The sequence below is a fragment of the Tamandua tetradactyla genome, chromosome 15 (genome assembly GCF_023851605.1).
Source record: "Tamandua tetradactyla isolate mTamTet1 chromosome 15, mTamTet1.pri, whole genome shotgun sequence".
Classification (NCBI taxonomy): domain Eukaryota; kingdom Metazoa; phylum Chordata; class Mammalia; order Pilosa; family Myrmecophagidae; genus Tamandua; species Tamandua tetradactyla.
The window spans coordinates 75,201,622-75,225,602 of NC_135341.1; the positions used below are offsets into that span (position 1 = coordinate 75,201,622).

General features: G+C 38.3%; 1 protein-coding gene and 1 long non-coding RNA gene across 21 annotated transcripts in view; one reads left to right on the forward strand and one right to left on the reverse strand.

Moving 5' to 3' along the window:
- The window catches only part of LOC143657580 (uncharacterized), a 95,283-nt gene extending 81,455 nt beyond the window's left edge, over positions 1-13,828 (forward strand). For 2 of the 4 annotated variants that reach the window (XR_013162906.1, XR_013162908.1), the window contains 2 exons: positions 12,614-12,693; positions 12,861-13,828. This is a non-coding gene — a long non-coding RNA (uncharacterized LOC143657580). The remainder of the gene's footprint in view (positions 1-12,613; positions 12,694-12,860) is intronic. The other 2 variants (XR_013162907.1, XR_013162909.1) reach the window with 1 other exon arrangement.
- The window catches only part of CPNE4 (copine 4), a 694,898-nt gene that overhangs the window by 88,973 nt on the left and 581,944 nt on the right, over positions 1-23,981 (reverse strand). The gene's annotated exons all lie outside the window — the stretch shown is intronic.

Consider the following 23,981-nt stretch of genomic DNA (forward strand, 5'->3'; position numbering starts at 1 on the left):
TTGCCACTAGCCACATTTCAAGTGCTCAATAGCTACATGTGGCTAGTAGCTACCCTATTGGCCCACATAGATATAGAACATTCTATCATCACAGAAGATTCTGTAGATTCTGTATATTCCAGTAGAGGATTTTTCTGGATAGCACTAATATCCTACATGAAGAGTAAACAGGCTGGATAGCAAACTCAAATTTGTTCAGGACCAGGAAAAGTTAACATATATATGTAAAGCAGCTTGGTGTAAGACCATAGAAAGGATTGATGTCTTCCTTGAATTGAACAGACAGAGTACATGCTCCATCCAAAGAAATACCTGCCTACATGTACCCCTACATTCTGCTTTTTTTTTTCAGCCAGGTCTGTAATCCCACAGAGCTTTGAGGATACTTCTGCTAGTTGAAGTAAAATCTTGGATCTTGAAAGGTATTAGCTTACCTTGTCTTCAAGGTAAAATAGCAATCTTGAAATTAAAATGTACTTAAGAAATTCAAATACAATTCAATGTATTTATGGCCATTTAATAGTCTTAAATAATCAAGGTATGAGATTTTGGCATTAGTTCTCAAAATTTAACATCAGAATCATCTGAAGGGCTTGAATTTCTAGTTTTGTATGTCTTTGGTGGAGCCTAAGAGTTTACATTTCTAACAAGTTCCCAGGTGATGGTGAGAAATGTTCGTCTGTGTACTTGCTAATAGTTCTTTCTAGCTTTTCTAGCATTTTCCATGTCCAGTTTTTAGTTGTGTATCACATGTATGTTTAGAGGTCATCCATGTAGGAAATGAAAAGAGCCAGGATTAGGAGTTAGGAGACTGTTTCTTGTCTCAAGCCACTGATAAACTGTGTGGCCTCAAGAAAATTAGCATTGTCCTCTGGGTCTTAGGAGAACAGACAAAATCTATGGATGCTATGGACTCCAGATAAAATTAGCAGGAATAGAAGAAGGGCATAATGAAGGAAGGTGAAGGAAAGTTGGGTACAATCTAAAGTCTGAATGGCTTTTCTGTAATGGATGTAAAGAAATAGCAAGCAATCATTCCAGCTTCAGATATTTAAATTGCAACTCAATAAAAAACAGTTTTCAGATAAGGAAGAAGAAACTGAGAGTGATGTAGCACTAACAAAAAGCCAATGATGAATTGGGACCGGGAAGTGGAAGCCAAGAGAGATGCTGGAGGTGCCAAACCATCACTGCCTAGAGGAAGAAATGGAAGAAAACCTGAAGTCATTCCTGGGAGAAGGTCTCCAAATCAAAGGATCACAGGACATCTTAAATTACATTTCTGTTGTTCCATTATCTATCTTCAGTGCCCTAACTAACATTGCACCTACCCTGAAATGGAACTAGGCCTTCAGAACAAACAGCTGGAGTTATTCAGAAGGCCTCTTGGTTACTAATTAGAGTGAGTATCACCACATCTTTCAGGCTTAGCCATTTTTTCTTGGAAACCCTGACATTCTTTAAAGGAGTGGTTGATGCCCAGAGAATACTTTTGCTTTTCATTTCATTTGATACCTAGCAAACAAAATAGATGTTAATGAATGGTTGATCATAAATACAGGTATTTAGTTCTTGTTTCTTGACCACTATGTATGCAGAATGTATTGCTTGCATTTCCTCCTTTAATCCTTACAACAGTTCTATGAGAAAAGTACTTGTTTTATGACCATTTTACTGATGATGAAGATCTGAAGAAGTAAAGCACTTTAACTACAGTCAATGTTTCAACTATAGAGGTTTGATAAAGTAAGCAATAAGTTGATTTTTTATTTTTTGTATTCTCAATATTTGTGCTTTCATGGGATATGTCCAGTCGCCCCGACTGTGTGGTGTGACTGTTAAGAAGGTATTTCTAAAATAACAACTCCTTTAGAGAAATCCAAAGTGCTTTTCAGACTTCCTCACTTCCTCAATGGCAAAAAATGTCATTGAGAAGTGGGTGAGGTCAGGTACTGCCTTTTTGTTTTATAGGCAATGCAATTTAAGCATTACTTTGCCAAATTTATAGAAAGAAGTTTTAGAATTATAAGTAGAACTTGGACCTCAACCTTGGTGCAAGACCCTGGATGCTCAAGAACTGCCCATGAACGGCCTTTTCTTTTCAACAGTTGGTATTCAACTTCTAATTCTAGAGGTTACTTTGTGCTGAAAGCAGTTAGCATCTCACCCTTTGTGATACACTAAAAACAAACTGCTGGAAAAAGGTGGAAAACTGTATATAAAGACAGGAAAAAAAGAACAAGAAACCTTTCACTGCATATTAGGAAAGGACACTGAGGGTTCCTTTTAATATTTCTCTTAAAACATATGTCGCCCCAAGAATTAAGAGTTAGGTCAAAGGGTTTCTCCCCTTTTACAATATATTTCGTATTATAAAATCAAATCAATAGAAAAACAGAATTTGCTTTGGATGATTTTCTTGAGAACAGCTTTCATTGAAATAATCTATTCTGTGAAACAAGGGAATTTCTCCTCTACTATTATGCCAATGAAGTATAATAGTACAAGCTCAAATTCTGTCCACGGCAACCTCCTCAAAAGACCTCTCCCATGTTTCCAAGGTTCAACTAATGTCACAGGGTTAAATTCAGAGAGAATTTTGTTGAGGACAGTCACATGGATACAGTGTTAGGAAACCATCTCAACTCTGGGCCATTTGCAGTCTTTAAAATTCTCTTTGGCAATTTGTAGCTGCAGTAAATTAGTAGGTTGAAGAAAAGGAGATAACCAAGTTTGTCAGGATGAGGAAAAAGACTGGGCAGCTAGGGATGAGACTATGTACCATCTCCAGGCTCCATTGCTGCCAGGAATCTTCTTTGTAACCTGGAAATTGATGTTGATGAGGCAGAGCTTCGGTTCCCAGATGGCACCATTCTGTCATCTGAACCACCAGCCTTGGGGAGCAGAGCCTCAAGGAAAAGGCAGGAAAAGAGGGGCTTTCTACTCTGCCTGCAGCTGTCTTCTAATTGTACAGATCCAGAGGCAACACAAGGTGTAAAAATCTCCCTTTCAGTGACAAGATACTGCTTCGGTCAGAGAGGAGGTTCTGCATTTCAAGTGACAACTGGAGTGAAGGATGGAGCCTGAGAAATGCTGGTGAGCAAGCAGCAAACTGGAATTTTCTCATTGTCATCTCTTAAGCCTTTCCCTTTGGACTGTGTTGAATATATCCCAGTACCTGGAGATGTTGTGAACAATCTCAGCAATGGTGAACTAATTGTCAGGTATCACTGCAGGACTACCTGGAATGACTCCTGCAGACAGGACTGGGTTGCCACGCAAACCCCCAGAAGTATGCGCCTGCTGGTGGAGAAGAGCACCTTTTACACCAGGAGAAAGGGTGTAGGAGGTAGAAGGAAGAGAAGCTGGTTTTCAGACTTCACCCTTTGCCTGTCCTCCTCTATCTCTAGCCTTCTCACATCACTTCTTTTCCCTTTTCCTATTTAATGGTCCAGAAGGCAGATTTTTGGATCTAAGAATAGGGACACATGACCAGGCCAATGTAGGAATCCTGGGGGGATGCTGTGTTTGTAGTGGAAAAAGCACAGGCTTTGAAGTCAGGCTGACCTGAGTTTCAATCCTGCTTTGATTACTGTCAAGGTGACCTTGAGGTTCTCTGAGTCTTATTTCCCTCATCAAACAGCAATAATAATACTTCCCTCCAGGGCTGATGGGAAGAATAAATAGTTATTTAAGCTAGAAATTGGAGAGGCATCTCGATCCACCCTTCTCTTCTCCCCTTTCCCATCTGATATTTATGCAATCCCCATTTCCTGCCAAATTTCCTGCCTAAATAAGTCTCCTAATGACCCCTTTGACTCTTATGTTCAATGACACTGTGCTTCAGGCCTCATCAGCTCTGGACCTCAAAGGTGTCATAATTGATTTTCTTTTCTCCTTCAAGTCTATAAGAATGAAGATACAGATCTGACTATGTCTTTCTTTTCCCAAACTCAGGATGGGTACCCTATGGAATTTTCTTTCCCTGGTATTTCTATAATTAAAAAAGTTCTGCTTATGCATCGACACCAGGCCTCCCCATTGTCCATGAATACCCCAATAGAAGGGAAAGTCTTTCATGCTCCAGAACCTAGCATGGCACTTTTCAGAGAGTAGGCTTTGAATGGAGATTTAGTAATGACTAAATGAATGATTACATATTTAAAGTAATTAAGGCAGAAAGGATACTCAGCAAATGGTTACAATTTTTAGGGGTAAATGGTTTAAGTATTTGAAACTGAGATTGTTTCGAAAATTCCAATTTTACTCCTTTTGACAGTTTTCCATAGACTGTCTTGGCATATAGTAGGCAAAGATTTGTTAAGTGAATGAGTGAATGAATAAAACAAAATGAACAGATCAACCCTATAAAATCAGAGCAGGTTCTGCTATCTCCATTTGATTAATGAAGACACTGAGACACATGGAGGTTCATACTAAGCTCTGGGACTTGCCCAAGAAAGCTCAGTCACCTGTAAGAGGTGGCAGAGCTGGGACCAAGAGCTGTTCATCTGCCTGACATTTCAGTTCAGCACAAGTCCTTCCTCATCAGAACAAAATGACAACCAGTGAGACAAGCATGGAATCTAAGCATTTTTCTCCGGAATCTAAGTTCCTGGCTTGGTGGTAATGAACTTGTAAGACCTGGAACCTGGAAAGGCATGGACAAAAGTACCTAAGTAACTGAGCTCATGTAAAAAATTGATTTGTGAGAAGCAGCAGCTTTTGGCATGTTGCTCCACTTTAGCACATCACAGTAGAATGAAAGGGAGGTCACATTATACTGCCTCGCAGAACTCCAAATTCCATTAATATTAACTTAGTCACCTTCTTGAACTTTCTGGTTTAATGTCTTTACGACTCTGATACTCTGATGGATGGTTCTCACAGAGATTCCTCAGGTGTCAGTAACAACTACACACAGGACCCATCTTGTCATTTAAGAGATTCAGTCTGTGCAATACATGCGTGCTGAAGTAAAAGCATTCGGGGAAAGCATGAATGGCATTAGTGGAAATCCAATAGAAAGGCTGGTTAGGGGAGCTTTGAGGTACTTGGTCCGGCTCACACCTTGCCACAGTGAGGTTTTGGCAGTACCTGCGTTCCATTACAGCCACAGCTCTTACTGGGGGTACCCTTTCTAAAACTTTAGTTCTCCCTGGGTTTTGGTCACATATGTTCCTCTCTTTGTCCCCTTTGAACTGGGGTGGTAAAAGCCTCCTGCTATTGTTAATCCCTGTGTCCTCCACCATCTCTCATTTTACATCTCTGTAAGAATCCTTTCATAAATGCTGTCTGGATCCTGACTAATACAGAGGAGAAAATTAATTCCCAACTTTTTTCCTTAAACGGAGCAGTTTGTTGGCTCTGGGAAAAAATGTGGGAAGAAAACACACTGCCAGAGTTGTATCTGAAGATGGTTGGGGAATAGTTCCCTTTAAGCAAAAGAGATTTTGTTGTCATCCTCTTAGCCAAATCTTGCACAAGGGTAGGGTAGCCTAATATGTCTAATTTTTCAAAATTTAGCAGACTATGTTGTACATGGTAGATGCTCAATAAATACTTCATGAGTGAAGAGACAAATAAAGGAATATGGAATTATTTATGTTGTCATATGCCATAGGGCCATTTATATACAACAGAAAAAGGAAAGCTAGAAGAACTGGCTTTCTTCTCAGCTCCAGGATGAGGTTCAAGTCCCTTGCCTGTCACTTCTGACTATGGAACCTAGGGTGAATTGCTTAATACTACTCAATCTCAGCTGACTTACCCTTAAAATGGGTACAAATTATGAACTCCATAGTGTCTGGGAGAAAATTAAATGAGATCTTGTGGGTAAAGTGCTTAACAGGGTGCCTGGTATCTGGTATGTATTCAAATTGTTTGACTCTAAAGTGAGGAGTCAAAAACAAGGAGGTAAAAAAGATCACCCAGGGTGGGCCATGGTGGCTTAGCAGGCAAGAATGCTCACCTGCCATGCCAGAGGACCCAGGCTCGATTCCCAGTGCCTGCCCATGTAAAAAAAAAAAAAAAAAAAAAAAAAAAAAGACCACCCAGAGGTATATTAGTTTTCTATTGCGACATAGCAAATTACCACAAAATACTCACATTAAACAGTGCCCACTTCTCATCTCAGAATTGCTATAGGTCAGGAGTCCAGGCATGGCTTAATGGGTCCTGACTCAGGATCTCACAAGGCTGAAATGTGGGTGGGCTGCATCCTCATCTGGAAGTTTGGTGCTTTTTACGTGCCAGCAACAGAGAGAGAGGGTTTCTGCTGCTTGGACTCTCTACTTCAGGGAAGGTCTAGACCCTCTTTTAAAGGAATTGCCTGATTAAATCAGGGCCACCAGGATAATTTCCCTTTTGATTTAAATCAAAACTGATTTATGTCTTCATCTTTGTCATCTAATGTAACAATCATAAGAATGATATCCTAACACCTTTGCCATTATATTGGTTAGAAGGTACTAGGGATAGGATTATATACTCAAGGGGATGCGATCATACAGAGGCGTGGCTATTAGGAAGCAGGAATCATGGGGGAGGGGGCACAGCAGCCTAGGGTGTGTCTTCTATGATTGGGGTGAAAGAAGAACATATTAGTACTTTCATTTATATTCATTTTTATCACACACTTAAAAAATTCTATTATATATTCAAAGACATACATATTATGTTAATACAGTAGTGAAGGTATATAATTAACAAAATATGCATATGTTGAAGAACGTTCAATATTTTTCATTGGTTGGAGTGTGTAATAAAAAATGTAAACCATTCCAAACAATAAGCTCTTTCCCAATTTCTCTTCCCACTTTTCTGTCTGTGATATCCTGTGCAAATTAATATTTATGTTTCCTCATCTATAAAATGGGGATAATAATTCCTGCCCCATCTATTGTGGGGTGAGCCTCAGGAGAGAAAATGTTGGGACGCATTTAGAAATAGCTGCAATATATAAAAAGTTGGCAGAAAAGCAAAACAGTGTTTTAGTCACCTCTGATTTAGACTGAAAAAAAAGCAAAAGAAGGACTTTTTGAGGGGCCCTTTTCCTTTTAGCCTATTCATGAATTCTCTTACACATATGCCTTTTTGGGAGATTTAAAACACTTCGGTTCTCTGGGCTTTTATAACAAGCTTAGAAAAATCCTTGTAGTTCTGTTTCTTGGGCAGTTCACCTGAAATGTGATGGGCAATATTAAGTTGCAGGAATGCCCTTGGCATTTTTCATCCTCTGACTCTGTGTCATTAAATCACTGAGGATGATAGATAAACAAATCTGATATTTTGTTTTTCTCCTTCCTTAGGGTAAACAATTGAACCTATTTTTCCATTTAATCTAAGCATTAAATTGGTACCTTTAAGGAAGGAAGGTGATGTGGCCTCATAAAAGGACCACCGGGCTGCAGGAAACCTTCAGGAAGCACTGGATGGACTTGAGAGTCAACCAGACAATGAGCTCCCATCAGGTACTGCCCTTGCCTTTCTGAACTTTTAGCAGTTTACTCAACCCCCTGAGCAGCAGTTTCCTTCTTTGTTAACCTTGCAATGTTGTCATGTGGATTAGAGGAAATGGAATGTAGCATAGTACCTGACATAATTCGGTGCACAATAATAGCTTACTGCTTTTTTTGCCTTCTGTAAGTCTAGACTTAGGTCTTAATTTGGCTTCTAATAAGCTATGTGGTCCAGGGCAAGTAATTTCTTCTCTCTGGGTCTCAGTTTTTCCATTGGTAGAAAAAGGTGCTTGGAATAATTTAAGGTCTTTTATCACTTGATTATAGAGAATCATAGGTTTCAAGTATGAGCACAGCTGTGCAAGGTCCCACAGGATCCAGGATACATTATGTAGGTTTCTCCCATGCTCTCTTTGGAGTGAAGATTGGCGACACCATTCCCAATGTTTTAAAGAACAGCTGATGAAATCTTTGATCACGTGCTTTGCAGTTAAGTTAGGTGTTATAGTTCAGTTCCAAATATAGCACTGTGCAGAATAGGCTATGATTACAGAATGAACAATATAGATTCATGATTTATAATAAATTCATTTTAGAAAACTAATAAAAGTATATAATGGTAGCAGCCTTCTTTGATTTTTTGAGTTCACATTAGCAAGCAATTGCTTTATTCCCAGTTTACTTTAAGTCTAAGTAGACACTGGAATTTAAGAGGACATAAGTCAAATTGATCCATAGTCCATTTCCAGACTTTGTATAATGTCACCATACAAAATTAAAATACACTTATCCATCACCAGGAAGACTCACTGGGACTTTTAAAAACAATTCTTTCAATTATGACTTTTTAAATGGGAACTAAAAAAAGTCTAAACAAATATTAAAAATTGTCATGCATATTAAAATTTTTCATGCATGTTTTAAACTAGTGTTTTCTTTTTCCCTGTGACAAAAGTAACTCTTTCTTGAGGTAGAAACATTTTTTAAAATTCTAAAAAAATTGCTCTATTATTTAACCACTAAAATGTTCACTGTCAACATTTTGGTGTGTTTTTTCTAGTCATACACACACATGCACTTGCATGCTTGTACACACAAACACATGCACATACACACTTGCCATCTATTTACTAACAACTTCTGCATTTATACTCCAGCCCAGCTCTCTCCTCTAAGAGCCAAACATGCATAACTGGCTGTTGACCAACTAGCCGGTTTGCTCTGGACTGAGGGTTTTCCCAGGACATGGAAGTTTTAGTGCTAACATTAAGACAATCCCTGCAAACTGGGATGGTTGGTCATCTTAGCCACTGCCCACTGGATGGCCTGTAGACACCTTAAACTCAGTAAGTACAAACTGAACTCATCTTTCCCACCCCAAACCTCCTGCTCTTTTGATGGTCTCATCCTTAAGGAATGGGGTCACTTTTCATCCACATGACCAAGTCAGGAATCATGGACTAATTCTTTCCTCTTTTTCTCCCTCACATCCCATAGCTAATCTGTCAAGTTCTGATCCCTGTTTGAAAAATAACTCTTATCCTGGTTACTGCTACTGCTTCTAACCACATCTCCTGCCTCCAGCTTTCCTCTCACTCAATCCAAGATCCACAAAACACAGAGTATTAATCCAAAAAATTCTAATATGGTCATGTCACAACTGTGCACAGACCCCTCAGTGCTTCCCATCGCTCTCAGGATGAAAACTAAACTCCTTAACATGACCTACAGGGTTCTGCTTACCTTATTAGCTTTGCCATCTCTTATCCTTCTTTGAGACCTCCTCCCCAATATGTTAAAATGCTGTAGCACTGGGTCTACTAATAACAAACTTCCAGGCCTTTCCACATACCATTAAGATCCTGGCCTAAGACCTGCTATGTTATCCAAAGAAGCCTACACTAAAGCATGTAAATATTTTAAGCTCTTTCTAATAAGTTTATGCAACTTACATATCAGCAGAACTTCAAGGACTAATTGGTGAAAAGTCTTAAGAAACTGATGGGGAAATCTTGTATCAGACTGGGTGACTGCCTCCTCAATAACCATATGAAAAATCCAAAAAGGGATGAAATTTTCTCACTCAGTTAAGTAGTGGTTCTCCACCTTGGCTGCTTTTAAAAATTTCTGATGCCTTGGCCTCATCCCAAGAAATTCTGGGATAAATGTGTTTTTTTTTTTTCCAAAGCTCCCTAGGAGTTCCTGATATGTAGCCAAGGTTGAGAACCATTGCCTTACTTATATCACTGCAGTCCCACCTGGTATTTCTACAATTCTTTTCTGCCCAGCCTAAGGTTGAATATGAGCTTCCTCATCTATTATTAATCACAACCAAGACCTCTCCCAGAGAAGTGTTTCTTCTTTTGCATTAGGGGCCACCTTTAGCAGCAATGACGTGATATTTTGATCGCCAGTTTCTGAATTCTACATTTGTCTTTGAATTGAAGCAAACTCATAATAGCAAGGATGCAATGAATTTTTGCCTGTAAGCCCCAACAGAGAGGGAGAGATTAAAGGTACACTTGAGCAGTGGTTCTCAACCAGGGATGATTTTTCCCTCCAGGGGACATCTGGCAATGTCTGGCGACATTTGTGGTTGAACAAGTGGCAGACGCTACAGGCATCTAGTGTGTAGAGGCCAGGATGCTATTAAACATCGTACAGTGCACAATACAGCTCCTCACAGCAAAGAATTAGTCATCTCAAAATGTCAACAATGTGAAGGTTGAGCAACTCTGTTCTAGAGACAAGATTTCACTAAAACTTCTTTCTAGCTTTAAATTACTTGTAACAATGAGTAGCTGGAGAAGAGTCTTTGAATAATATGAGGAACTGGAATGAAGCCACACATAAAAAAAAAGCTATTTTTGGAAAGAAGGAAACAACGGATGCAGGATGCAAGCTATATAGAAATGTTAAGGCAGAGATGGTGAATTAAGGGAAATCTATGCTTTGGTTTTTTTCTCGACTATTTCTTATAGATCAGTGATTCTTCACATGTGAGCTCTGGACCAGTGGCATCAGCACCATTAGGGAACTTGTTAGAAATGCAAATTCTCAGGCCCCACCTCAGACCTGCTGACCCTCTGGAATTGGAGTCCAGCAGTCTATATTTTACCCAGTCCTTTAGGAGGTCCTGATGCGTGCTAAAGCTTGAAAACATTGTTCCAGATCATATGCTGACCCTGTTTTTAGGCCTGTAGCTCTTTGGTATATCACAAGCCTTCAAGAGTCTATTTCATTATTGGGCGTAGCAGGGGTGAGGGAATTGAAAGAGAGCTTTAGAAGAGGGCCAGCTGGTCAGCAGGGGAGATGAGCTAGAGGTAATGCTTCCTGACAAGTCCATTTAGTGATTTTACCTTTTCAAGGGATAGCTGCCATAAAGTGTTTTAAATGCCTGTGCAATCAGGCATGCTGGGTGGTCAACAACAATAACATCTGGGCTGAAGTTTAATTACCAAGGAAAAGGCAAGAGGGGAATAAAAGCAAGTAAGTTTTATAGAAAAGTTTCTGAGTATCAGAATCCAGAGGATAGTTCTTTCTTTTCTTACCTACTCCAAGAAGAAAAGTACTGGGCCATTATATATGCCAGTGAATGAAAAAAACTTGACATTGGGAAAATACAGAAGGCTGCTTTCTCTCCATTCCTTTCTTGACAAGAATTTAGGTTCTCCTTGACCTCCATGATGTGAGAACTGGACAAGGCCATATACTATTTCTTCTTTTTGCGACTTTCATTCCAACCCCCTTTTCCCTGTTGGCTGCTTCTTTATTCAGACACTTCCCTACCCTCCTTTCTTTCTTGCCACTTGATGGGGTGGGTAGAGGGAAAGATATATTTAAATTTGAAGGAAAACCTGTTAGGGTATAACAGTAAAGGAGGCAGCAGTGGGATGTTCTCCAAAACACTATCAAAAAGGGAAGAAATTGTTCATAATGAATTTAGAAATTGCCTAAATTAAAGGTGTGTTCTCCATTAAAAGGGCTGTGATGGAAATATTAACCTTCTCAATAGCGTCAGTATATGTGAGGGAAAGAATAAGTGGGGCCAGAGGGGTGCTATGCTTGTAGTCTTTAAAAGGGTGGGCCAAATAGCAAAAACCTGGCAGTGTTTTATCAAGGGAATTAGATAATGCAACTATGGGCATGCATATTTATCTATCCATCTAGCAGATATGTATTAAGCATCTACTATATGCCAAGCACTGTTCCAGGGGCTGAAGATAGAGTGGTGAATTAGATAGGCCAGTTTCTTTCTCTTGAAATTCGTAGCTTGCATTTTGGTAGATGAAGCAATCAATAAACATGTAAACAAACAAACAAGGTTACAGATGATGGTAAGTGCCATAAAGGAGAGTAATAGGGTGATGAGAAGGAGAATACTTGGAGAAATGCATGTGAGGTCTGGGAAGGCATCACTGAGTGGTTGAATTTTGAGATGACATCTGAATCTTAGGAATATTCCAGGCATTCAAAGGTGGGGGAGGGGAAGGGGTTCTCAGCCACAAATCAGGCTCAAGAAATGTGAACTCAGTTGGGGACTATTTGGGTCTGTTGAGAAAAATTATTCACAACCTGGAAATAAGTTTAAGAATAGAACTGAAAGTCCTTTCAATACCGTATTGAAGCTTTAATAGTTTCACCCAAGGATTATTTACTTTTCTAAAAGAATGTATTATTGTTTGATTTTGCTACTTACTATTTATTAATTAAGGGCTCAGACTGTGTGTAATTATGCATGTTAACTTGTACACTGTTTCCAGAGAAGCAAATAATTTCTGTTTCGTATCAAAGATAACGCTAAAGTTTGCAATTTATTGCCCTGAAGGACAATAATCAGTTTTGTGTCTAGAAGTTAGTTCTTAGAAAAAATTACTGTGCAAACCCAATATCTCAAAATGCTTTCAGAGAACAGTTTTATTGTCTTATTGGGTTCTTCATTAATTATTGAGTTGTATAAAATTTTTGAAATGTTCATTTGATAGTTGAATTAGAATCATGCTTTTAACTTTTGGAAAATTATACTTTGACAAGATCACCAATGGCTTAGTCCAGGGTGTGAAGTCCACAAATTAGTTTTAGTAAGTCCAGGAAGTCTTATCAATGCATTTCAAAAAACAAATATCCTATTATCTGAATTGGATTCTCCAAAGGTCCTTGTCTAAAACTGCTGACAAGAATGGGATCGCCATCAAGACTCCTCATGTACCCTTGCTTTGATTTTCCATGCTCGGTAAGTAACATTCTGATTGTTAATTTGCTTCCTAAGTGTTCATATATCAGGAAAAGGGCACCTTGTATGGGGCATGACTATTATAGTTTTGTCAAGCTAATCAATTTATTAAATTTCATTAAATTATTTTATTGCATACTGACTTACACATCTGTGTCTTATATGAGTCCATTTTTCCAGGACCCAAGTCTGGGAGATTGGATAGAGCTGAGTTCCTGTATCAGCAAAAAAGATGAAACCAGCAAAGAAGATGGAACCAGCAAAGAAGATGGAACCAGCAAAGAAGTTGACAGGGTGAAAGGAGACCCCAGCCAGAGCAGTGCAGCCTGAGCAGCCTCCATATGCAACATGGAAAGGCATCTCTTCATTTCTAGCTTGTTTCTCTCAAACTCCATGGGGTGGAGGTGGGGGTGACAATTGTTCTAGCTTTCTCCTTATTAACATGGTCCAAAAGCATTTGTGCTTCATTGCAGTGAGTTCAAGGCCACAGGTCAGAGAGAGAATTCACATGTTCTCAGGAAACAAATACTTCATTTCTTATGATATCAGTCAACTTGTTTTCCCTGACATTAGTTTCTGTCCTTCCTGTACACAGAAGGGGTCTCATGAGCACCATCTCTATAAGAAATGAGAAAGAGGGCCTGTGGGATTGTTCTGCCAAGTACCTAAGAAAGGATCATTTCTCTTGGCTGCAAGGACCAGTTCTTTATAAATGCTACCTTTTCCTAAGTGATAGCTCCCTTAACATTTTATTTGGAGAGTCTATTGAAAAGACTTCCAGAAAGAAATGCCCAGGGTGGCTGTAGATTGCAGTGCTTTTTCTTAACGTCACTGTTTAGTGTTTTAAAACGTGGGAGAGTAGCTGAATGCCCTGCAGAATCTAGCTCAATGCAAAGACCTCTCAGGATGCCAACTCAGTCTGTGAAAGTCTTCCTATTTACAAATCTAAGTTTTAAAAACATTTCAAAAAGTGCGAAGAAGATTAAAATTGAGATCTGAAGGCAATTTTTTCCAGCTTCAGTGTTAAAAAGCAGGTGCAGTGACTAAGGAAGCTACATGCATCAAATAAATAAATAAATAAATAGATAGATAAATAAAACACAACTAATAGTGATCAGCATGAGCTTTTGTCTATGTTAACAGTACATGGCATCATTTGCACAGAACACTAACCTCCATCAATTTGAATTATGCCCAACAGCTGCATCTAACTTTCCACTCAGGATATTTCCCTACATCAGCCAGCAACTCCATTCAGCTTCCAGGTTTTCCCCAAGATCTTCTCAGCAGCTGGTAAGCTATCTTCAATTTCAGTGCAGAAAGGTGTATAGATTAGGATTCAGTAATGTGAGGAAACTGTCTCCAATCATGGGAATTATGTCCTAATTCGATTGACATTTTCTCTGACGGGGAAATGTCCACCATGACAAGAGGGAACCCTCTTCACTTTACACTGGAGATCTCACCAAGGCACTGATTAGCATTTATTTGGTACTCTTGGTCCAGAGATTTAAAGTATTTTCCCAAGATAATTTTTTCCAAAAACGATTTGCTAATTCAGAAACAGTGCATAGTCAAGAAGGGTGGCCTCACTTTTCCCAATAAAATAGTTCAACCAGATCCTGCCATTTCTTTTGTACTCTTCACACATAATGGTGGCAAGAGGAAAGATTCCCCATCCTTCTTTTGCAAGGGTTTCTGAGATGGGGGAATTTGGGAATTAGAGTATTTTAGGAGTCGCCATGCTCTCATCCTAGATTGCTGAGGGAGCAAGAGCCATTCTAGGTAGTGGAGACTCTCTTAAAGTATGTCAGGTTTAGACAGGAGTGAAACATTCCTTAGTACAATAACATCAGGTAGTTTTTTTCACAAGGGGCAGGTTCAAAGTCACATTAACAGAAGAAAGACTCTTTTTTATAAATATGTGTATGACCAACTGTGCAGTTTACTGGAAATAGCAAAAGCACTTGCTTTGGCATGGTATGCTTTCTTCTTAGATATTGAAGAAATCAGTCCTAGTTCTCACTGGTAAAAAAATAGACTTGGCAATGAAGCTCCTATTGTTGACCTCAATTTTAGGTGACCCCATTCCTTCTCCTTTGCAGTCATCAAAGTCTTGGCAGAGGAGGGCTCCTGCTAGAAGCAGAACTTAACACATAAAGAGACAGGATGTTTTCCTTCATGAGTAGGAAGGATGGTGGTTTTTCTGGAGAAAAAGCAATGCAATACCAGTATGGAAGGACTGAAAACAAGAAGGAAGCTTGAAGAGAAAGAGAGGAGAGGGGAATCGCTCTGATCACATGTAGGCAGTGGCCACTGTATTAGATAGCACAGGCATGGAACATAGAGCATTTCTATCACCGCAGAAAAGTTCTAAAGGATAGCACGGGCATAGAGTTTAATTCAGAGTCAGACAGACCTGATCCTGGCTATGCCACTTGCTAACTCTGTGAATTTAGACAAGTTATTTAAGATTTCTGAGCTTCGGTTTTCTCATCTGTAAAATGGAGATAATAAGAGTACCCATTCATGGAAGAACTAGCCAGCTGGTCACCAAAAATCGTTTTCCTTTCTTTTTGGTCATTCTGTTAGACCACATTTCCCAGGATCCCTTGCAGTTGGGAGTGACCAAGTTCTAGTCATTGGAATGCAGGCCGCAATGCTGAATACTTTTTGTAGCTATAGCTTAGAAAGCAAGTCCTCTCCACATTCTTTCCCCATCTTGCTGTTGGTTGCAAATAACAATCTGGCTCTAAGGAATAGTTGAGCCACAAGACAGAAGCAACCGGGGTCCTTGAATCAATGTATAGAGGAGAGGCAGCCACTAATTAGAAACTTTTACCTTTGGTTGTTCTGTGAACGAGAAATCAACTTTTATTGTATGAGGATTATTTGCTACTGTAGCATTGCTAGGATAATTAGAGGGTTGAATGAGATAATTTAAGCAAAGTGCTCAGCATAGCACCTGACACATGGAAAGTGCTCAGTAAATATCATCTGTCTTTTAATAGTTAAGAGCATGGGTTATGGAGCATAAGAGACTTAGGTTTAAGTGAAGGCTATGTTATTTAGCTGTGTAATCTTGAGCAATTTTCTTAAACACAGAGTCTTGAATTTCTCATCAATACAAAAGGGGATATGATTAATGAAAAGGAAGAATTATTAAAATTAAAATAATTTTTCTCTCAATTCAGAAGGCTCTTCTATTCCTGCATAATTTAACACTATTTGATTTGGCCAATACTTTTCCATGCTGCAGTATTGATTACAGATCTCAGTACAGACAGCCTGCTATGCCCAGGGGTGCTATTTACTTAAGTGGAGTCAAGAATTCTTGTGCCATAGCTGATCCAATATATGAGTTTGCAGTCCTCTGTAACTGCTGACTGAGTGAGCTATTGACAGGGAAGTAGGCCTCACATTCTGAAGGCCATAAGGAAAGCAACTGAATCTTAACAGATTTCAAGGAAACTTAGCAGGACTATGAATCATCCATTCTTTCAATTATAAGGTAGGTAGACAGCAAAGTAAAATTGCTTTCAATTGCCTGAGAATGTCAGGTTCTTCATTGCAAGTGTTTTCAACACTACTGAACATAGTTTAATATTGGACACCTCAGTTCCCAACTGCCTATGTTTTGTCCTGTGAATCAAGAAATGTTGGTGTAACTTATAGGGTTATGTAATAATTGAGCCCTCTTCTAAAGGTATGGAGGAATTATGAGGCTGAATTAAGCCATTTTGTAAGGGATTGTGATCTGGGGGAAACTGGAGTAGGGTTTCTTCTTCCCCAAGCATGAAGAGCCAGAAGGCCTGGTAGAGAAAACCAAACAGAAAGAAAACAAGTTTGATGTCTAAGTCTAAAAAATCAGAAGCAAAATGAGAGGCACTTAGGGAGTTCAGGAGTTAGAAGTCATGTGAGATTGGAAATAAATGGAGAAGTTCCAACACAGCCTCTAGGAATACATTTGAGGCATCAAATCCATTTGGCAGTTGCATGTCAGTCTGGCTCAGAGAGTCTGAAGCAAAGAAAGTGAATTTGTGAGGAAGATGCAATTTTAATTCAAGATAGCTCAGTCACACCTGAGAAGGAGGAGATATGAATAGCTGGAAGTAACCTAGGGACAAACACTAAGGATTTTGTTTAGGGGAAGAGCAATGTGCATATGCAATAGTGTAGCAAGTCTAGCTTGCACTGAGGTGCAGAAAAATGCTGAGTTACCCAAGGGAGGTACCAGTGAGTCAGGTAGGTTTGCAGCATCAATAGGAAGACAGTGTTTCTCAGTGTATGGTTGACTAATGGTCAGCACCAGCATTATTTAGGAAAGTTGTTAACAAGAAGATTCCAGAACCATTTGTCTGGGATTCTAACTTTGTTAAGCACTTTCCTGACTAGCCAGGGATCCAACTTTGGAGGTGTCAGGAAGGAGTTTGTGAACATGATAGTTCTAAGTCCTACCAGGCATGATTCCGGAAGAGGAGGAAATAAAGAGTGAGGAAGATGAATTGTGGGTGAAAATGCCATTTGTTAGTTATTTTAGACTTGTATTTGGGCCTCCTCTCATCCCTTCATAGGTTCCTGGGTCTTACTCACCCCTACTGTGTCTTTGGGGACCTGCTTCTCCTTCTTGGCAACTTCCTTCTGCCTGGTTATGTCTTGTGTGTGTGTCCACCTTACTACGACCTCAGTTATGTCTCTCCCCTGCATAATCCACAGGGGCAAGGTGACACAGAGATAACTGCTTCCCATCACACTAGCTCCCTTTGTAAAGTAACTATTTTTTATCGATCATACTCAGAGGATGCCTGATGAACTTAATATGTGGGAAAGGCTCCAAGTTTTCTCTATGGTTTGAACATTAGAGAAGGAGCTAGGAAATAGCTCTTTTATATATGTGATTAAATGGCCTTGAGGTGCTTACAAAATATTTGTCAAGATTGTTCTGTCAAGGCCATTTTTTCAAAGTGTTATGCACAATAGGATGTTAATAGATGCTTGCCAATGGTGCCTTCTCACCTACTGGAAGAATCTATTCTTTATACTGTATTGTCTCCAAAAGAATATGCACTGTTAATGTTTGGTTAAATCAAAGAAATGATTAATAACATAAAGATGTAAATGTTTTATTTCAACTACACAATGATTAAAAAAGCATTGGGTTTAGTTCTTTTTTATGTATGCTGTATGGCAGGGTCACATTTCATTCTTTTCCCATGTGAATATCCCATTATTGCAACACCACTTTGTTGAATTTTTGTTTGTTTGCATTTGTTGGTTTCTTTGTTTGTTTGTTTTAGAAGTGCATGGGCTGGGAATCAAACTCAGGTCTCCTGCATGGCAGGTGGGAATTCTACCACTGAACTACTCTTGCACCCCTAGTTTTACAAAAACATTTATTTTCTTAGTGGTTCATTAATTTATAGCGTCTCAGATTTTATGAAACAAGTTACATACAAACAAGTATTTTCATTAACTGTTTGAACAATGGTAAATAAAATATTCTGATCAAATCAGAATATGCTTTATCAGAATGATTTATTTTCTATGAAACATGAAATAATAAAACAGAGGCAGTACAATCCAATAAAAGGAGTATGTGACAACATGGTTTTATTAAGACTTGTTTCCTCATCTGTAAAACAGAGCTAAGAAAACTTACATTATGATGTGGTTAGAAGTAAATGAAATTATGATTTCGATGAGGGAGGTATAAACTCTAAAATGCCATAGGAATCCTGGCATTGTCATCAAGGGGTTAATATTAAATATAAAACTAAATCCATTCATGGAGTAATTTAATTTAAAAAAGCTCAGAAGACATTTCAGATGTTACAGTATTGTCACTAGGTTAACATAACAGATGAGCATCCTCTTTGAATGGTCTGAAGGTATTTAAGATGTGGCTGATAAAGTACTGAACCTGAGAATTACCTTTAAAAAGTAATCTCTGTCATAATTAATGGAGAAATGCTTTTGCATTTTCCACTAAAGTGATGCATCGCACAGGTATGTCCTCTTTCTCCACTACTATTTAACAATGGATTGTGGGTAGAAGCCAAGTCAATTAAAGAAGAGAAATAACTACAGATATAGAGGTAAGCAAATAGAAGTAAAACTATCTCTATTTTAGGATGACACAATTATATATTTGAAAAATCCAAAAGAATTAATAGAAAATTACTCTAAATAATAAGAGAACTTAAAAATTCATATCCTTTATGTAGTCAAATGATGGTCAGTTAAAAGATATAATGGCAGACTTCATTTATAATGTCCAAACAAACAAATAAAATAACTAGGCATAACCTTAAAAAGAAATACTCCCAACGTATAAGGGACAAACAGTAAATACTCTTGCAAAATACAAAAGGAGACTTGAATGAACTCAAGTCATACTTGCAGTAAAAAGATTCAGTATTAAAATAAGGCAATTACCCCACATTTATAAACTTCATATAATCTCAATAAAAATACCATCACTTGTTTCCTGGTGGTGCTAGATAAGTTATTTATAAAATTAACTGGAAAGAACAAACAAGCAAAAAACCCAGGAAAACCCTTAAAAATACAGAAGGGGATCAGATTAATTCTACCAGGTACTAAAATATACTATAAAATGTTTACTTATAGAAGGAAGGAGTAGAAGGTAGAAGGTACAGGAATGGAAGCTAAACTTTTTTGAATATACCTTATTTTGTATATTTGACTTTACAACATGTAAAAATTTTATATAATTATAAACAAAATTAAATGTGTAAAAAAATCTCTAAAAACTGAAAGTAAAGTAAAACAAATGAATCTGACTGTCTATGAGTTGGAGGTTTAATAAATAGAGAGGAATTATTTCAAGAGACATAAAAACATGACTCAGCAGCAATAGAAACATATATCTCAAGGATGAAAAGAATTGCAAGAAAATTTTAAAACAATTTTGTAATTGTATTTTGAGCAAGAATTTGGTATGAATTATTCTGAATCTAATATACAAAATGTATGTGTAATAGGATAAAGTTATTATAAGATAAAATAATTATCTTGATAACATTAGGAACCAAGACTTCCAGTGCAAAAGAGACACAAATACAAAACCCAGAAAGTTATATAAATACTTAGTAATTCTAAACTTTAACTGGATATATCAGTGTAGATGGTGATGTATTTTTAAAAAAATATGTATTTTATAGCTCTTTCCAATGAAGAGGCCTAGAAACACAGACCAATCTACCTCTAGCACCCATGATATTAAGAGACCCAGATTGTGGTCTTTTAACATTATTTCCTACTCAAGAACCTAGGACTCTTTAGAGAAACGGCTGATATCATGTCTGTTCAGGAAATGCACAAGAGCCTGGCACATATTTTCAAACAGAAAGCAAGAAAACTATTAAAAGCCACTAGGTTCATGCCAAAAGAACTCAGGAGACAAGTTCAAGGTGTTGCCATTGGGCAAATATTGGACTATTCAAGATTTCAGAGAAATAATTGTGGAAACAGATTGAAAAAGAAAAACAACAACCCAGGAATCCTAATAATACTAGGGAAAGGGGGATGGGACTCACTGGTCACTTATGGAGGATACTAGTGAATTGTTATTCTTTTTTTTCTTAATTTTTAAAATTTTTTAAAAATATGACAAGAAAGAAGCACAAACATTCTTAACATATGATCATTCTGTTTACATATATAATCAGTAATTCACAATATCATCACATAGTTGCATATTCATCATCATGATCATTTCTTAGAACATTTGCATCAATTCAGGAAAGAAATAAAAAGACAACAGAAGAGAACTGTTATTCTTAAACATTGATAAATAAAAGGAAAAAATAAAGCATTTTTTACTGCCTTTCCTGTAAAAACTATACCCCAGGAAACCTAAGTAGTTGTTAGAAAGTTGAAGGGAAAATGTTTCTTTCTAGAAAACTCCAAATAAGAAATAAAGGGATGATAGAATTATAAAATTACTATTTTTGAAATCCTAATGAAATAATGGATCTAGCTAAGGTTCATTAATGACTGATAACAAAAGAAAGGACCATCATCTATGAAGAATTTGTGCCAGAAAACAGATGCCAAATCTGATCAAGTCCCAACTACCACTTTACAAGGAATACAGAAATGTGAGAAATGCTATAGGATAAACCAATCTGGTTTCTCCAATAAGTAAGTCAAAAGAAAAAAAAAAAGGAGAGAAGGGGACTACAGATTAAAAGAGACTTCAGAGACAAGTATCTTAGTTAAATGCAATTTTGGTTCTTGTTTAGATCCTAATTTGAAAAAAATGAAACACTAATGTTTAAGAAATGAGATAATCAGGAAATTTGAATAGTGACAGAATATTCGACAATGTTAAGGAAGTATATAGCTAATATTCTTAGGTTTGGTAATGATTTTTGGATATGTTTCCATCTCCTTATACTTAAGTGATATATATTGAATTATTTTGGGATGAAATGATATGATGCTTGGGACAGGGCCGTGTGATGGCCTTCAGTGACCCTAGGTACTTTTGTATTCATGTCTCCCTCCCATCTTCATAGGTTTTTGTTGTTATTGTTGTTTTTCTTTTTTGTGTTTTTTTTTTGGTTTGTTTTTAGTTTTTTTTTATTTTTGGGGTGCATGGGCCAGGAATCGAACCCGGGTCTCCTGCATGGCAGGTGAGCATTCTACTACTGAACCATCTGTGCACCCCTCTTCATAGGTTTTTGAGGACCCTACAAATGTTATTGTTTTCGGATGTGAGAAAAAAATTAAAACATTTTATTCAATCCTAAAATTCATTTTTTACTCCTGACTTTAAAATTTTTTGTAGGCTCCTTAAAAGTTTTGAAGGAGTGCTGGGGATGCCTAATGGATGAGTCAGAAATAGGTGGCGAGTAGATGAAACAAGCCGTGTGAGGAGTGTGGGGCTTAACAACTTTCTACTTTTATGTATGTTCGAAAATATCTATAATAAAATTTAAAAAATCAACTTCTGGAAAAGTCTTATTGGAACAATTAAACGTTTTTTTTTTTTTCCATAAAGGGGGAGTACAGAATAAATAAATAAAACCAAAAGAAAAAGCTGGTTCTTTGTACTTAGTATTTTGTGTGGATTCTGAATAAATGGGAATTAAAGATATCAAGTCTCATTGAAAGAAAGATCCAATAGTGGCATTTCTGTCAAGACTTTAAATCGCACCCTGGCAGAGGGTTTTTTAAAAAATTCACTTTCTAATAATAAGGTGTTTTTTTTTTTTTTCCTTTTTAATTCAGGGAAGAATGACCTCCTCATTGACAGAGTTGCTGCCTGCCAATATAATGCCATTCTTTTTTTGGGAAAGCTGGCTAGGGAAATACAAGAATTTCACAGCAGCCTTTGGAACAAAATAATCAATACAAATAAAGGACAATACAGGAAGTTTGTCCTGCTTTTTTAGAAAAGCTGCATTTGGTTTGTGAGTAGGTGAGTGACAATATTAATTTTGTGGCCTAGTAAACTCCTGCACAGTGGAGGGGCAGCCCTCCCCCAACAATAAAGCTCAGACACCCCTGTTTCCCTCACTCCTCTATCCATTACTGTTAGAAACAGTCACTGTACTAGATACCCAGGCGCATATTGAACAAAACACGGTCCCTACCTTGAAGGGGCGAACCCAAAGGAGCAAATCAGCTGTTGAGACAGATGTAAACAGGTTGTTTAAAAACCTACTGAGAAGTATTCTGATGGGTGAATGTAAGGAGCTGTGGGGCACTCCACTCGGCACTGAGGAAGGCAGGGAAGGTTTACTGCAAGTGGAGGGATATTTAAGGGACCCAATGGAAAGTTTCATGTCCTGCAGCCAAAGCAGAGGAATAGGGTGGCATCCCATGCAGAGAGACCAGCCTGGGCAAAAGCCCAAAGGCTAAGCACAGAATAAGTATGAATGCAGTGCTGGGGAAAAATGGCAGAGGGAGACAGGTTGGTGGAGAGTGGGATGAGGGCATTAAACCATGGAAGTGCTATAAAGGAGCAAACATCTATACCAGGGGTTCCTAAAGTGTCCACTAGAGACCAGTAGCATCAGCATCACCTGGGAACTTATTAGAAAAGCAAATTCCAGACCTACTGAATCAGAACCTCTGGCACTGAGGCCCAGCGATCTGTTTTAACAAGCCCTCCAGGTGATTTGATGCATTCTATATTTAAGAATTACTGGGGTTTTTAATCAGGGGTGATTTTACCCTCCAGGGAACATTTGGCAATGTCTGCATGCACTTTTGGCTGTCACAACTGGGGGTTGTAACTGGCAACTAATGGGTAGAAAGGCGAGGGATGCAGCTAAACATCCTACAATGCACAGGACAGCCCCTACACAACAAAATCCAAATACCGAGAGTGAAACTGTTGAGAAATCCTATCTTTTCTGGTCCCGTCTCTCTCCCGCTTATTCCTTTACTGAGCGCAGAGCACTCAAAAGTCCACAGTGTGCTCCTTTTCAGCATTTTTAAAAATTCAATTTTAGATCCCTCTCCTTTAATTCATGTAATAACTCCCTAAACAAAGTTGATCTGTGGCTCAAGAGGATTGGGATGGTGCTGCTTCAGAGTACAGGCAGAAGTAGCTGACCCATGCCTGAAGCTGTAGCTTTTGGCCATTCTCTGCTCAGCAGCACTGTATAAGTGCATTAAAAGAAGGTCCAAATAGCAAGGAGTCTTGATTTTGGCATGAAAGACAGTTTCCAGTGGACTTTGGGGCTTGACATATTTTGGCTCTTCCAGAAGATATGATGGGACAACTCTGAGTTGCAACTTAAGAACATGGGTGTAAGCATGTCTGCTGAGAGTTAAACCACAAAGTCCATACTCAATGGGTCCAAGCGGAGCTATACAAAATCACCTTAAAGAGCTTCCTAAACCAACCAGACAGGACCCTAACCTGATTGACAGCACTGACAAGAAGGACAGTATCCTTCAGAAGAAGGTTTGGGGGTAAAAAAATGAAGAAAATGTAATGTCACAGAGACAAACATTTGTGGTACCCATCTAACACTTCCAGGAGATTGGGCGCCCTGAAAGATCAACATGAATATTTAGTCTGCCTGGTGGATATATATTCCATATATAAATATAGTGGAGGTGGATGCCCCAGGCTTTCAGAATCTTCATGAAACCATTAACCATCTCAGTTAACCAGCATCTTTAGTTCTGCTTTAGGCTATCATAGCACCCTTCTGACAACTGGCTTCCCTGTGGTTAACCCACAGGGAGAAAATGCCATGGTAAAGATGATGGTCCAAGTTTGCCTCAACTGTGTGTTCTCTGTG